The sequence below is a fragment of the Camelus dromedarius genome, chromosome 9 (assembly GCF_036321535.1).
Source record: "Camelus dromedarius isolate mCamDro1 chromosome 9, mCamDro1.pat, whole genome shotgun sequence".
In the NCBI taxonomy this organism is placed as follows: Eukaryota; Metazoa; Chordata; class Mammalia; order Artiodactyla; family Camelidae; genus Camelus; species Camelus dromedarius.
The window spans coordinates 52,258,420-52,274,206 of NC_087444.1; the positions used below are offsets into that span (position 1 = coordinate 52,258,420).

The window sequence follows — 15,787 nt, forward strand, 5'->3', positions numbered from 1 at the left end:
GCCCATCCCCCGGCAACTCGGACCCTGTACCACGCCACTGCAGAGCCAAAGCGCTGCACAACCAGGTTTTACAAAGACTGCGCTCAATGCATGCATGCAACGTGCCTGTCGCTCCCTGGCCACCCCTAGCCTTGTCGGTCTAGCGCGCGCGCCAGGAGCTGCTCCACGGCTCCCGAGCCCGCAGCTGCATCCTAGCGCCCGCGCCGCTTGGCCCCCTGCGCTCGCACGCCCACAGCCGGCGAGTCCACCCGGGGCCCGCCCGCTGGCTCCTGGGCCATGTAGTTTCCTAGTCTGTTTTCGGAGCAGGTGTGGCGAGCTGCCCAAACTACAAGTCCCATAGTGCCTCGCGCTGGCCTGATCGGGGGCGGGGCAGGAGGCGGGAGCGGTGGTCTGGCTCTGCTGCCGGCTGGGCGGGCTCTTTGTCTGGCAGAGGGGATGGAGAGCCCCGAGGGGGTCTGACTGGGAATGTCTTCTCAGCCTTCTGCGAATTTAGAGCTATATGTGGCTTCTCCCTGGAGGCGCACCCCGCATTCCCCGACACACACCCTCCCCCAACACCTGCAAGGACACAGGCTGAGAGATGGTGCAGTCCTTGCCCTAAGTTTCATCATCCACGCCCGACGGTGGCTGTGGCCACTCCACGGGGGCCGCACCACGTGGGTTGTTAGGAAGTCGGGGTAAGGAGTTTAGGACTTGGCTGCCACTCTTATCCCCTCTCAACGTCGGTTATCTTGTCGGCAAAACGGAGCTCACAGCGTCTAGGGATTGTAGTGACAGTACCAGCCGCTGATGTATACTAGGTGGTCAGGCTTTTCCTGACTGCTCCGTTTCAAACCCTACCCCACCACCTTTACCTCTTTTAATTTACTTTCTAGCATCAGAAATTACCTTTAGGCACTTTTTACTGGCTCTTGCGTTAACTTTTAAGCTTCTGGAGGGCAGGGGCAGTGTTTTTCTTGTTCATCATATTCACACCACCTCTATGTGTTCCCAGCACATAGTAAGCACTCAGTAAATGTTTGTTGAAGAGTGAATGCTCAGCGCAAGGTAGCTATTCTTTTGTGGAAAGGTATCTGCAGGCAAAGGCGTCCTGGCTCACCCAGAGCGAAGGCAAGAGTGGGAATGGAAGACACCTATTACAAGACACCAAAATAATAGAGGGTGTGGGAAAAGTCACCTCCTCTCTCTTGGCCTCAGATTCTCTAACTGCAAAATAAATTGGATTAAGTAAACTACACTGTCCCTCCTGAGCTTAGAAATTGTGTGTCTAAGGTGTTTTCAGGCAGATGAACAGTCCAGAGCTCCCTTATACCAACAAACACACACACACACACATTAAATTTCTGAAAGTAGGGGTCAGGAGGCACTTTAAAACACAGCAGTGTAGGGGAGAAGGTACTGAAAAATCTGGGTTTGAATAGATACAAATAGCCACTTACCACCTGACTGACTTTGAGCATGTTACTTAGCCTTTGTAAGCCTAGTTTCCCCATCTGTGAGAGAAAGGTCAATGAGGTAACTGTAAAAGCCAAGTGTTTGGAACACAGTGCTGTGGTTCGCTCTTGTTCATCTTTGTCAAGAAAATGCCACAGATTTGGATTAAATAAACTGATTACCAATAAAAGGGAAAGGTGGATGAGGAGAACAACAGAAAACAAAGATCTTGCTGAGTATTCCTGTTAGCAAACTGGCTTGGCCCACCCAGGGCCCTGGAAAGTAATTTGGGTTCCTCATCACGGGTTCCACCCCCAGCACCTGTATCTACACTAGCTCCTTCCCAGCCTCTGTCTCAGTGGATAGGCATTCAGTCTCCAGGAAAAAGATTCTCCCCCAGGGAGAAAACAAGTTAATGTTCCAAATACGTCCTTTGCCAACCTGTCATAACCGCATGAGAAGAAAGCTCCCTTGCTTCCTTGTGAACCACACTTTACAATTTGCAAAGCACTTTCTTCCCTAGTGTTGCATTTGAACCTGATAGACATCAATGAAGGAAAAAGGGCAGGCATTATCCCCACTTTGTGGATGAGGCTCAGAGAGAGTGTGACTTGTTTGGGGGCACAGTTAAGTGTTGAGCAGGAAGTGTGATTCCTGACCCAGTGCTGCAGCCCATACATGCAGGGACTGGGCTTGTGTGGCTCTCCAGGTTTGGAAATTTGAGCTACCCATTGCAGTGCACTGAGCCCTTCAAAGGCTTTTGAGTTTTAGTTATGGTGATGATGATGATGGTGGTAATAGTGTGAACTTTGCCTTTATTTTGCCTTCTAGATCAGATCAGGGTGGGGCAGGAGGCAGTCTCCTAAATATTAAAAATAAAACCTGATTGAAATGATCAAAAATGCCTCCCCTATAAGCTAGATGAGCGCTCCAAATACACGGCAAGCTCTCGATGACCCACACAGTTGGGAGAATCATATGTTTGCAAGACAGGGTACCAGTTTGTATTCCTTTCCTCAACAGGTTTTTACTGGGCACCTACCACGTGACAGGTCCTGGCTGAACTCTGGGTCTATAGTGAGTCTCACAGACCATCCTTTCCTGCACAGAACATAGACTTTCTTAAGGAAGGCAGACATTGATTAGATAACTACACACACAAAAGTGATTACATAGCATGATAGCTGCTGAGTTTTATGAACACTTATAGCCCAGAGGTCTGAGTGAAGGTTTCTGAGAGGAAGCGGGCCACGAGCTGGAGCTGCCTGGCAGCCTGGCAGGATGATAAGGGACAACAGTACTTGCAGGCGTGGTAGACACATGGATGTGCCCTCACCTGTCAAGGGAGAACTTGCCTTTAACCAAGGCGTGCAGTCAGTCGACAGCCTTGCACAGCACTTGCACAGAACCACCTTGCCTGAGGTCTCCGTCACACCCTAACTGGAGAAGCTCACGGGACTGCTGAACAGTATTTGCTTCAGGGCTTCCCCAGGAGGTTGGCTGAAGTTTCAGCAGGCCTACAATCATGGATTTTCTTTCTCTGCCTGACCCTGCTTCCTCCCACTTCCTCTTACAGGAGTGGACTCCTGATATCCATCTTGCACCTCACACTCCATCTTAGTGTCAGTGGTGAGGCAGATGGCATCCTGGGCCAGGGTTTGAGGAGCTACAAGAAGGCTGGGGTGACAACAGGTGAGACAGTGAGGGAGGGGCAGGGCTGGAAGACTGGGGTCAGAGGTGAGCCCCTGGTAGGACAGGCAGGCCAGGTCCCGAATGTAAGAATTTTGGTTCTCATCCTAAGTACAACTAGAACCCCATGGGAGGCTGAAAACAAGTTGGGGGGGGGGGTGACCTGATCACATTTATGTTTAAAATTCTGCTGTATGGAGGGTGAAGTGGAGTGGGTAATACAGGATGTAGGAGCACTAACTGTGGCACGAACAAGGTCCATTTTTGTCCAGGACTTGGGTGTGGGTGATGAGAAATGGACAGGCTCTTCTGCATCCCCAGAACCTCAAATAATACCTGGCACACAGAGGTTTCTCAGTGAATTTTTATTGGATAAATGAGGACCTTGATTCTGTGAGGTCCATGCTCTCAAGGTGTTTGCAGTCCAGTAGGAGATAGGCAGCACTTTGTCAGTGTGGTAAAGGCAGACCCCAAGAGTGCAGAGCGGCCAGTCCTTGGAGTCAGTAAGGGCCATACCACTCAGCTAGGAGGAGAAGAGACATTTGTAAATAACCACAGAGCAGGACAGAACGTGACAGGGTCCTCCAAAGAGAACAGATGGGCACTGTGGGGCTGCAGGAAGGGACTGATGACCTCTCAGAATGCCAAGTCATGCTGGGTCTGGGTGCTTGGATGACTCCAAGGTAACTATTCATCCTTTCCTCCCAAGGACTCTTAGGAAGCTGAGTAGGAGTTGGTGATCTCAGTAGTTAAATGCCTTAGCTAATGGTCTAGGGCAGTGTCTCTAAAGTGATTCCCTGAGTGTTTGCTTAAAATGCAGATTCCAGAGCATTGGTCCAGACTTGCTTGTCCTGAAACTCCAAGGCTAGTTTTGCCCAGGGATTTTCCTTTAAATCAGGATTCTGATGTACACTAAAATTTAACCATGGGTGTAGGGCAAGGCTAGGCACTATCATAGTGGGAAGAGCCCAGATCAGGTAGTTTTGAATTCTGGTTCCAAATTTGTCACTAACTAGATGTATGACCTTGACCAGTGCTATCCCTTCTTGGGCCTTAACCTCCTCTTCTGCAGGACCACCTGCATTTCTACCTGATTTCTGAGTTACCGGCTCTTCGGAGAGCTTGAGGACAGTCCAGTCTCCCCTTCCAGTGCTGCTGACTCTCCCAGTCACAGCTGCAGTTTCTGCTCACTGGGCCTTGGTTTCCTCACCGGTCAGTGAGGTGACAACAGTAGCTACCTCAGAGGGTTGCTGAAAGGATTAAAATTATATTTTAAAAATTTATTTTCTTTAGGGACATTTGGGTAGATTAGAAAGTCTGAAAGGAGGAGGAGGGTACAGCTCAGTGGTAGAGCACATGCTTAGCATGCACAAGTTCCTGGGTTCAATCCCCAGCACCTCCATTAAATAAATAAATAAACAAACCGAATTACCTTCCCTGCCCCCCCAAAAAGAGAAAGTCTGAAAAGATTAACACTCCATTGTTAACAGTGATTATCTTTGAGTGGTGGGATTACTGATGACTAATTTTTCTTTTCGTTTAATATATTATCACTATTTTTAAAAAAATGGTAAAACAAAAATAATGATAAAAAATAAAAATAAAATTTAAAACTATAGATAGAGAATTACCATATGATCCAGCAATTCCTTTTCTGGCTATATACACAAAGGAATTGAAAGCAGGAAGGGGCTGGAACAGATATTTGTACACCCATATTCATAGCAACATTATTCACAACAGTCAAAAGGTGGAAACAGTCCAAATGTCCACCAACAGATGAATGGATATACAAAATATGGATAAACAAAATATAATAGACTTATTCAGCCTTTTAGAAGAAGGAAATTCTGACACACACTACTACATTGATGAAACTTAAAGACATTATTCTACGTCAAAAGGACAAAGACATATTATATAGGCAACAAAAGGACAAATATTGTGCAATTCTGTGTATAAAACAGGTACCTAGAATAGGCAAATTTATAGAGAGAAACTGGAATAGACTACCAAGGCTCTGCGTGAAAGGTGGAATGGGGGAGTTACTGTTTAAGAGGGACAGAGTTTCAGTTTGGGAGGATGAGAAAGTTGTAGGGATGGATGGTGGTGGCGGTGGTTGCACAGCAGTGGAAATGTACTTAATGCCACTGAATTGTACACTTAAAAATGCTCAAAATGGTAAATTTTATATTACATATATTTCTCCATAAAAAATTTAATGAACAAGGATTTCCTGTGTAATGCAAGAACATTTAAAAAGGAAAACAGGAGGGAGAGTATAGCTCAAGTGGTAGAGCACATGCTTAGCATGCACAAGGTCCTGGGTTCAATCCCCAGTACCTCCTCTAAAAATCAATAAACCTCATTACCACCCCCTCACCAAAATAAAAATAATTAAAATACAATGATAAACAAAAAGGAAAACAGTGTAAATCTAAGAATGCTTATCCCCTGTTTCAGAGATGGCTAACTGAGCTGTTTCTGGCATGTGAGGAGGGGCATTTGCTTGGGTCTCTCTCTCTCTTTCTCTACCACATACCAATCAGTTCCCATTCTTGCTCCTCCTGTTTTCCTTTTAAACAAGGGTCTCTCTCTTTTTTTTTTTTTTTTTAATGTCAGGCTTGAGTTTTTAATGGGAAAGTTAGGGGGTTTCATTGAGATCCCACCAGCTCTGAGTCTCTTACACGCAAATGATTGCCTCTCTAACAAGCAAATATTAGTTGAGGTGACCTAATAGCCAGGACATATGCCTTGGTAAGCTTTCAAAATGACGTGCAAAGTGGGTTAAAGATAAACTTGTGATACAAAGCCAAGCTGGACATAGGCAGGCAACTGGCACATTTGACATAAGTTTAATTTGTGAAGATTGACACTGAATAAAGACATTCACAAAAGCAGTATTTGCAGTTCAATAGTGCATCAATAACATTTCAAAACAGAGGCAGACACATTGTGGTCTTTGCAGCTGACTCAACAAAATCCAGGTATTGGAGAACAAGGAGAGGAAAGGGTAGACGGGTGAAAGAGAAAGAACAATTGTGTTTGCTTCAGGAGTGAATTCAACCTTCTTTCAGAGTGTGTTTGTTTTTCCACATTCCTTGCTTTCTTGCTTGCTGGTCTTGCAGACTCTTTGACTTAACTTCTTGCATGGAGGACACTCGCAAAAGATTTCAGAAACAATCCAAGGAACTAATTATCTTTATTATTAACTTCTTAGCAAACTCAGTGACTTCAGCTATTCAGTGCCTCCAAACAGATAAAAATATTAAGCAATGGCTCAAATCAATACTTCCAACTGGGGTTTACTCTGAGTTTTGCCAGATATTTTCTTCATGAAGCCACAGAATCTTTCACCTAGAGAAGCTTGCAAAATAGTTTCAGGACCCAGAAGCTTAAGAGAAAAACATATTTATGCAATACCATAAACCCTTGTCCTTAGCTGTTCTCATTTATGCCTTTATTTTTTGGGTTCTAGATCTTAAAAGGATCTGTTTCCTATTTTATGCCTGGGGATACGGGCACAGATTATATTTAGCACCAGTGTGGTGTGGCACGAAGCTTTCTTTATTAGTAATAACATGATTAAAGTTATAGCTAATCATTATGAGGCATTTTAATGTGTCAGGTATTAGGCTAAGTGCTTTACTGCATCACTTCATACAAGACTCAGAACAACCCTATGACATACTGACTGCTATGATCCCCATTACACAGATAGGAAAATGGATGTTCAGAGAGATTGGGCAACTTGTCAAGATCACACAGCTCATAAGTAGCAGAGCTGAGACTTGAACTTAGGACCTTAAAGGTTAAAGGCTCAGGCGAAGCGGCTCGGAAGGGATAAATTGGGAGTTCGAGATTTGCAGATACACACTACTATATATAAAATAGATAAACAACAAGTTCTTACTGTATAGCACAGGGAACTCTATTCAATATGTTGTAGTAACTTACGGTGAAAAAGAATATGGAAGCGAATATATGTATGTTCATGTATAACTGAAGCATTATGTTGTACACCAGAATTGACACAACATTGTAAACTGACTAGACTTCAATAAAAATATCTATATACCGAGAAAAAAAAAAGGTTAAAGTCCCACAAGACTGCCCCACTCCTGTTACCAGCCACATGTGGAGTCCCCAGGCTACCTGCCCTTCTGCTCAGGTAACTGCAAACTCGAGGGACCCTACAATCCCTCACTCAAATTCAGTACTCCCCTAGAATGACAGAATTCAGTTATCAAAACTCTACTTACGATTACAATTTTATTATAAAGGCTACAACTCAGGAGTAGCCAAATGGAAGGGATGCACAGGGCAGGTTGAGAGGCAAGCAGTGGCATAAGCAGTGGAGGAGGGCGTGCTGTCCTTCCAGCACGTGGATGTGTTTGTTACCTGCCCAAACTTGGGTCTGCTGGCCCACGCTTAGCAAAGCTAACCTACTGACACACTGGGTTGTGGTGAAGGAAAACACAGTGTCTGCTGCAGGGCGCCAAAGCAAGGGAGTGGAGAGTCAAGACTCAGATTCACTCCAACTTGGTCTTGGGTTGGGATTTTTTTTTTTTAAGAGGAAGAACCGAGAAGCTGGGATTAATCATCTTGTGACATTTCTTTTTTTTTTTAATTGAAGTATAGTCAGTTTACAATGTTGTGTCAATTTCTGGTGTACAGCACAATATTTCAGTCATATATGAACGTACATATATTTGTTTCCATATTCTTTTTCACCATAAGCTACTACAAGATATTGAATATAGTTCCCTATGGGGGAGGGTATAGCTCAGTGGTAGGGCACTTGCTTAGCATGCATGAGGTCCTGGGTTCAATCCCCAGTACTACCATTAAAAAAAAAAAAATCTAATTACTCCCCCTCCTGAAAGAAAAATGAATATAGTTCCCTGTGCTATACAGTATAAACTTGTTTATCTATTTTATATATACCAGTCAGTGTCTGCAAATCTCAAACTCCCAATTTATCCCTTCCCACCCCCTTCCCCTGGTAACCACAAGTTTGTTTTCTATGTCTGTGAGTCTGTTTCTGTTTTATTTAGAAGTTCAGTTGTCTTTTTTTTTTTTTTTTTTTTTTTTGATGGTGGTTTCAGGAGTCAGGATGTCTCTGGTTACAATTCTCTGGTCCATGGCTGGGAGGCTTATCTTGCCCTGGAGAAACAACCTGAGCTTCCAGGTTAATGATGCTATTTCACGAGGTTATCTTCACAATGTTATCGACAACAGCAACTTTAGTTATCTGACTCTTGTTGATTAGTGTTCAGTTAGCACAGGATTGAGGTCACAGGGGTCAAGAAAGTGAATAAAGTTTTGGATAGAGAGAGTGAGTAATCATAAACTCGGTAAGGGAACTCAGTTTTAGGGGGACTTGGTTTGGTGTTCACCAACCCATAAGCTCCCCAAGGCTACTTATACATGGAATCTAAAAAGAAAAAATACACATTTTATTTATGAACCAGAAATAGACTCACGGACATAGAAAAAAGACTGTGGTTACCAGGGGCAAAAGGGGATGGGGCGAGGGATAGATTAGGAGTTTGGGATTAACAGATACACATTTTATATATAAAATAAACAACAAGGACCTAACGTATAGCACAGGGAACTGTATTCAATTTCTTGTAATGAGCTGTAATGTAAAAGAATCTGAAAAAATATATGTGTATGTATATATCTATAACTGAATTGCTTTGCTATACTCATGAAACTAACATTGTAAATTGATTACACTTCAATAAAAAACAAGAAAAAAGTTTTTGATGAAGGCTTCTTTCCATAGGCATGACACAACTCATCACACCATTGACCATTGATGACTGAACGCAATCTCCAGACTCATTCACCTCCCTGGAGTTTGGCAAGTGGGGCTGAAATTTCTAACCCCTCTAATCAAGTGTTAGACTCACCTCCAGCCACCTTGTTAGCATACACTCTGATTCCCAATTCTCCCATATACACAGCAGCTTTTAAGTGTTTTAATTTCCCTGAGACTCTTACTCCTGCTTTTAAAAGGGATCTTAGCTGGTCTATTGTATTCCTTAATAAGTAATCTTTTGCCCCAGGTGGCTGGGGGTCTGTAGCCCCTGTGGCTTTTACAAGCTGTGTCCACTGCTTCCCATAGCTTTTCCCAGCCTGAGACCTGAGCAGTACTATGTTTGGCCATCTGAGCTCCAAGTTAGGTGACAGGGACCAATCAGACAACTCCCACACAGGTTAAAATGTTGAAAATTAGGTCCATTCTGCTTTTTCTGTCTCGTGGAAGAAAACTGGGGACTGGATCACTTCTTCCCCTAGCCCACTGTACGCCACGCTGAGCAGGAGGTGGGGCAAGAGCAAGTAAAACCACCTCAAAACTTCATTCCATTTTGAATGTGGCTTTTACTTAATTGGCAATTTGCTTGGTTGCTGTAGGTCTTGCATTTGTAGAGCTCCTATTAAGTTAGTTTAGCCAATTTCTAGTTGTTTATGTAATGTTTCCAAGGGGAGAATGAGGACCTAGAGCTTTCTAGTCCACATCTAGCTGATGTTACTCTAAACATCATTTTGTAACCCAAAGATTGATTTATTTTAAAATAATTTTTACAGAGCAACTACATTATAAATAATATAAACCTTCACAAATTAAGAGATTAAACATTTTCTTTAAATGTACATACTGTCACTCAAAAATTGCACATTCTAGGATGTCAGTAATTATACCCTCCTTAAAGAAAACTGCACACAGACTATTTCGTCATAAAATCTTTGTTGCCAATTCAGCCATTGAACTGCCCACAGCTTCTAAAATGTTCTTACTCACAGCACAGGAAAGATGACTGATTTTGAAAATGGAGAGAAGCAAAAACAAGGAAAGCTCTGACATGGACACTGGGTGGCCTACAAAACCGGGAGGCTAACAGGCTCTTTACCAGCGCATGTCTGTAGGGCAGAATTGCTCTGTCCAACTAAAGAAGTGCAAAATAAAGAACAGCTCCTACACTTTCAAATGTTGGGGATAAGCATCTTTTTATTTTTTTTTTAACTTGCTCTGGGTTTTTGTTTGTTTGTTTGTGAGAGGAGATAATTAGGTTCATTTATTTATTTAAATGGAGGTGCTGGGGATTGAACCTAGCACCTTGTGCATGCTAAGCATACGCTCTACCACTAAGCTATTTCTCTCCCAGCATTTTTTAGTAATGTGTGACCATAGCAAATTCTCTTTGGTGTCCACCAGGTAGGTGAAGTGGGACCAACCAGGGTCTAGTAAAAACATCAGGAAGCTGGTACCTCTATTTCCTCCATGCTGAGAGAAGGCCAGAATGTCGGAGCCAAAAGGGTCCTGCAGTTATCCAGTCCCAGCCTCCGCCACCACCCCTCTACGAAGATAGGGGCCAATACTGCTGCTTACACCATCAGCCAACTAGGATCTGAGATGAAGTGTTTCTCTCTCCCTTCCCAAGAATAAAATTAACTGTTCATATTGAGAGTAGTTTTACAGTTTGCTAACTTCCTTCCCTTTTGTCCTGTCAATTTTCTAACCACCTTGAGTGGTGGAGGCTACTAACCAGTCGTACAGATGAGCAAACTGGGAATGAAAGAGCTTAAAATTTCTCTGGAACACACAGGTTTTCTAATGGCAGAGTCAGAACTTCCAAGTGGAAACCTATGTCTGTGCCATGATGTGATAGGCTGTCATTCTGTCTGTGGCGGAAGTGACATGTTCAGTGTGGAGTCACCTCCTCTGACTCCATGGACAAAGGGCATGCTGCCTTCTCCTGAAGATAAAGGGTGAGGGACTGGGGAAGCCAGATCCCAGGACAGGGAAGGAGTCCAGAACTTTCAGGATGATTTCTGATGTTCTTCACAGAGGGCAAGAAAGTCTCTAGGCAATTCCATTATTTCAGGGTCACTTTAATTAAGGGGGAAAGAAAGCCAAAACAAAACACAACAATTGTGGTATCCTTTTATTTACATATATATTTAGTAAACTTTTTTACATAAAAATTTTCAAGGGGGAAAGGTATAGCTCAGTGGTAGAGTATGTGCTTAACATGCACAGGGTCCTGGGTGCAGTTCCTAGTGCCTTCCTGTAAAAAAAAAAAATTATTACCACCCCTCCTCCAAAAAAAATTTTTTTTTTAAATTTTCAAGTTCACAGAAAAGTAGGGAACCCATATACCACCAACTAGACTCAACAACTGTTAACATTTTTGCCATATTTGATTAATTTACATATAATGTACTTCATCAAATTGAAGATGCCATTGATTATAAGACATTCCATTATTTTATAAAACGATAAAAAGAAGAAAACACTGCCATTTAATTGTTAAGACACCACCAATTTCTAAGCTACATTCCAATTTCAGGGATATTAAAATGTGAAAAAAATGTGTGACTAAAGAGTATGCACTATATAATTCTATTATATGAAGTTCTAGATCAGATAAAACTAATATATAGTGAAAGAGATCATCAGCACAGTGGTTCCCTCCATGTAGGGCAGGAGAGGGGATTTACTGGGAAGAGCCAGGGAAACTTTCCTGGCGGAAATATTCTGTATTTTGATACAGTAATGTCATTTATCAAAACTCATTTAACTGTTAACACTTAAGATCTTTATATACTACATAATATATTTTATACCTCAATTAAAAATTATGGTAACAAAATGTGACTTGTAATCGATTTTTTTTTTTTTTTTTGCTACAGCATTTTAAAGTAAAATACAGTATGGGGGAGTGTATAGCTTAATGGTAGAGAGCATACCTAGCATGCACAAGGTCCTGGGTTCAATCCCCAGTATCTCTATCAAAAAAGTAAATAAGTAAACCTAATTACCTCTTCTTGCAAAATAAATAAATAAATAAATAAATAAATAAATAAATAAATAAATAAATAAATAAATAAAGTTAAAGTAAATTCTTCAACATGCATCTCCAAAAAATAAGAACATTCTACTACAATACCATTATACCATACCTAGAAGTTCAACAATAGTTCCCTAACATCATTATTAGTCCATATTCAAATCTAAGTATAATTGTCTATTTGATTTTATTTTTGTTGCTTTTAAACATTATAAAATAAAACATATTTACAGAAAAACCAAACATGCATATAGGTTAGTGAATTATTGTAGAGTGAACACCCATAACCACCACTCAGGAAAAGAGAGAGGACTTTGCTGACCACCTCAGAAGCCACCTATATACCTCATCTCAATTACAAACACCCTCTTTTCAAAGTGACCAAAATTCTAAACAAGATGCCCAGAGTTTCTGCAGTTGATGACAAGTTGTTTGTCTGTCCTTTTATCCAGTTGCATACTCAGTTCAGTTGAATACAAAATCTTTGGCTCACATTTTCTCTCCTTGATATCTTAAAAAAAATTTTTTTCATTCCAGTTTTATTGAGATGTAATTGACATTTGCATTGTATACTTTTTTGCGGGGGGGGGGATAGGTAATTAGGTTGTATTCATTATTTATTCAAATGGAGGTACTGGGGATTGAACCCAGGACCTTGTGCTTTCTTGGCATGTGCCCTACCCCTGAGCTATACCCTTGCCTCCTTTTTGATATCTTATATATGTGACTCCATCTTCTTCATAAGGCATTGGTGTTGAAAGTTTAATGACAATCTAACTTTCTACCCATCGTAATTCACTTGGCCTTTTTACCTTGACACAAAAAAGGACCAATTCTTTTTCTTTAAAGTCTAGAATACATCTTGGTGTTGGTCGTTCTGGGTCAATATTTTCAGGTATAGCTATGCCTTTTCAATATGTAGTTTCAGATATTTATTTCAAGAAAGCTTTCTTGAAATATAATTTTTAGTGGTTGTCATATTGTTCCCTTGGTTTGATTTTCTTTTAGTTACTATGATTATAATATGTTGTATCTTGTTTACATGGCTTCAAATTTGTCACTTTCTCTTGAATCCTTTTTCTTCATTCTTTATTTTAAACTTAAAAATTGTTTTTCACCTTTTATTTCTCATAGGGCAATATTTGTATTGTGTATTCACTCTTGTTTTCTTTTTGATTTAGTTTCATTTCAGAAATAACTTTTATTTAGTCCTAATTTTTCCTGAGTTTTATCACTTAATTGCCATAATTTTCTAGATCTGATTTACTTTAATCTCTGATATCTTGTACCTTTTGAAACTAGAGATCCCTTGTACTTATCTGATACTGGAGCAGGTAAATCCCTTGTCACTTTAATTGCTTTGCTCCGATTTGAAGGCTCATTCTGCCTTCCTGTGAACACCATTTTGCGGGCCATCAGATGTCCTGTTTCTTCCCTCTGCTTTCTCCTGCATAAATGTGGATATCATGCAGATCTTATAGTTATGATGGTGGTTGTCCTCCCTTTCTTGTATTTTGGAGTTTTGAGGGGGATACCTTATCACCTGGCCTTGTAGATGTTGTCCCTAGTTTTTGGCTTTATCATCTAGCTGCTCTGCTTTTTTCTTTTTCTTTTTTGATAGAGAGAAGATTCAGGGAGATTAAAAAACTATGCTACTGCTGTGTCTTTCCAGAACTGTTAGGGAGGGAAAAAGAGTCAAGAGAGCCCAGGAAGGGAATTATTATATTTGCTTTTATGGCCAGACCAGGACCAAGTGCCATGTACCTGAACCAGTTAGACGTGAACAGAAGGTGTTTCCCAGAAAACAAGCCATCATATTTTAAACTTCTGAACCAAAGAAGGAGAAAAACAACAGATGTTCATTACAGTTTTAACAAGATGTTTTATTTGAGGGGTTCCATTGTTTTAAAAAAAAAGTGTGATGACACTCATCTAAGATAATGCAATTACATGACTTTTCCTTTAGCCCTATCTACTTCAAAGTTAATTTTTATTTGTTTACAAATAATTTACAAATACATTCCTTTATAAGAGATCAACACATAAATAAGACTAAAGTCCTCTTTGGCCACTCCTTGGCAATCCAGGTGTCCTGGCTATTTTTTGATGCCTGGTTGACTTTGCCCTGTCTTCCATGGGCATCTGGTCCTTGACCCTCTGCCTTGCTGAGAGAGCATTTAAAGTCATTTTAACATTAACCAGAGTTAAATGTAATTATAAGAGTGAATCCATTAGCAGCCATTTTGGAGGATTATCTGAGGTGCGGTTGTCTTCCACTTGTACAATAAATGGTAAAACTTGAGAACGGTTGCGAATTTTAGGAACTTGGCCCTTTCTCTATTCTTAAGCATGATCAGGACCTTGAGTCATAGTTTTATTTCCGATCAGCAAGCCTACTGTTCCATCATAGCATTGTAACTAAGGGGACTTTTGGCCCAGCTTTCACAAGGTTTGTTGAGGTTGTTTTGATTAGGCTGCATTATGATTCAAATTGCAGAAAACCCTACCCATATCGGCCTTATAAAAAGGGATCTACTGAATCATGGGACCAAACAATGTGGAGGTATCTGGCACTTCAAGAGTTGCTGGATTCAGGGCTCATGTCAGGTCGTGAAACTATACTATGCCCAACTCCAGGGGGCCCTGTTATATTGTGTGGCGTGAGCCCAACACTATGTATTCTTGGCAATGCCCCTGGAGTTCTGTGTTGTGGGTCCCTCTCATTGCTCTGCTTTCTCTGTTCATTGACTCCCCCTTGGCGGCCTCCCTTTACAGCAGTAAAAGAGCTGTGGTAGCTCCTCTCCCCACCTCTGCCCATCCCCAAAGTCAGAAAAGAAGAGAGGGCTCCTTTCTCCCAGAAGCCCCAGGAAAAGTCCCGTCATGACTTTGATGGGGTCACAGGCCCAGCTCTGAGTCAATCACCAAAGCTGAGAACATGGATGATTGGCTCGTACCTGGTCAAAGTTAGCTGCTTCTTCAGAACCTCCTGGATGAAGAGGGGAGGAGGAGGGAATCAGGCATGGTGAATATAGTGGGGCTGGGACAATGGACAGCTCAGCCCGGCTTCGATGGCACCCTCCCTTATGAGGCATCATATCGTAGTGGTAGAGAATGTGGGCTACAGAACCAAAGATTTTGGTTCCAATATTGGCTTCACCCTTTAAGGGCTGTATGACCTTGGGCAAGTTAATAAACCTCTTTGGTCTCAGCTTCCTTATCTGAAAAATGAGAGATGACAACACATCCCCCATAAGACTGCTGTGACATAAAATTGATTAAATATGCATATAACACTTTGAACAGTGACTGGTGTTGGACAAGATCTAGAGAAGTCTTTGCTATTATTGAGAGAGAGTTAATGATCCGGAGGGAAAAGTAGGGAAAATGCTCTGTACAGCGAGTGGTGAAAAAAGGGTATGGTTCCTTTGGCCTAAGGCTGTGAGATACAGTGACTGGAAGAGACCCCTTTCATCTTAGTACGGAATGAAGAGCTTCCAGATTCCATTCATTTGCTGGGGGGAGGTGGTTCACAGAGGAGATCTGGGGGCGAGGGCATAGCAGTTGAATGCCATCAATGACAACTCATTGTGAGACCTGGTTTACAAACATTGTTCTAGAACTTTAGGTTTTGATTCATGATTTTGCTGCCAGCCTAAGGAGCAGCAACTGCTTCAATTTGTGACACAACACACTGATTTCTAAACCATTTATAACTCTCTTGTACAGTTAACACAAGCATCCCACAAGGGATTTGCAATGAGAGGGGAAACTGGGGACTGCAATTGAACTTTCTCTATAAT

At 41.7% G+C, this 15,787-nt stretch overlaps 1 protein-coding gene and 2 long non-coding RNA genes across 4 annotated transcripts in view; 1 reads left to right on the forward strand and 2 right to left on the reverse strand.

Annotated features, from left to right (window-relative positions):
• GPT2 (glutamic--pyruvic transaminase 2) overlaps positions 1–212 on the reverse strand; it is a 32,447-nt gene extending 32,235 nt beyond the window's left edge. The window contains exon 1 of the mRNA XM_031458519.2: positions 106–212. The gene's annotated coding sequence lies outside the window, so the exon portion shown is untranslated. The remainder of the gene's footprint in view (positions 1–105) is intronic.
• The window catches only part of LOC105091175 (uncharacterized), a 23,178-nt gene continuing 7,391 nt past the window's right edge, over positions 1–15,787 (forward strand). The window contains exon 1 of the long non-coding RNA XR_004138949.2: positions 1–65. This is a non-coding gene — a long non-coding RNA (uncharacterized LOC105091175). The remainder of the gene's footprint in view (positions 66–15,787) is intronic.
• Positions 11,073–15,787, reverse strand: part of LOC105091174 (uncharacterized) — a 17,218-nt gene continuing 12,503 nt past the window's right edge. For both annotated transcript variants that reach the window (XR_010382326.1, XR_010382327.1), the window contains exon 3: positions 11,073–11,204. This is a non-coding gene — a long non-coding RNA (uncharacterized LOC105091174). The remainder of the gene's footprint in view (positions 11,205–15,787) is intronic.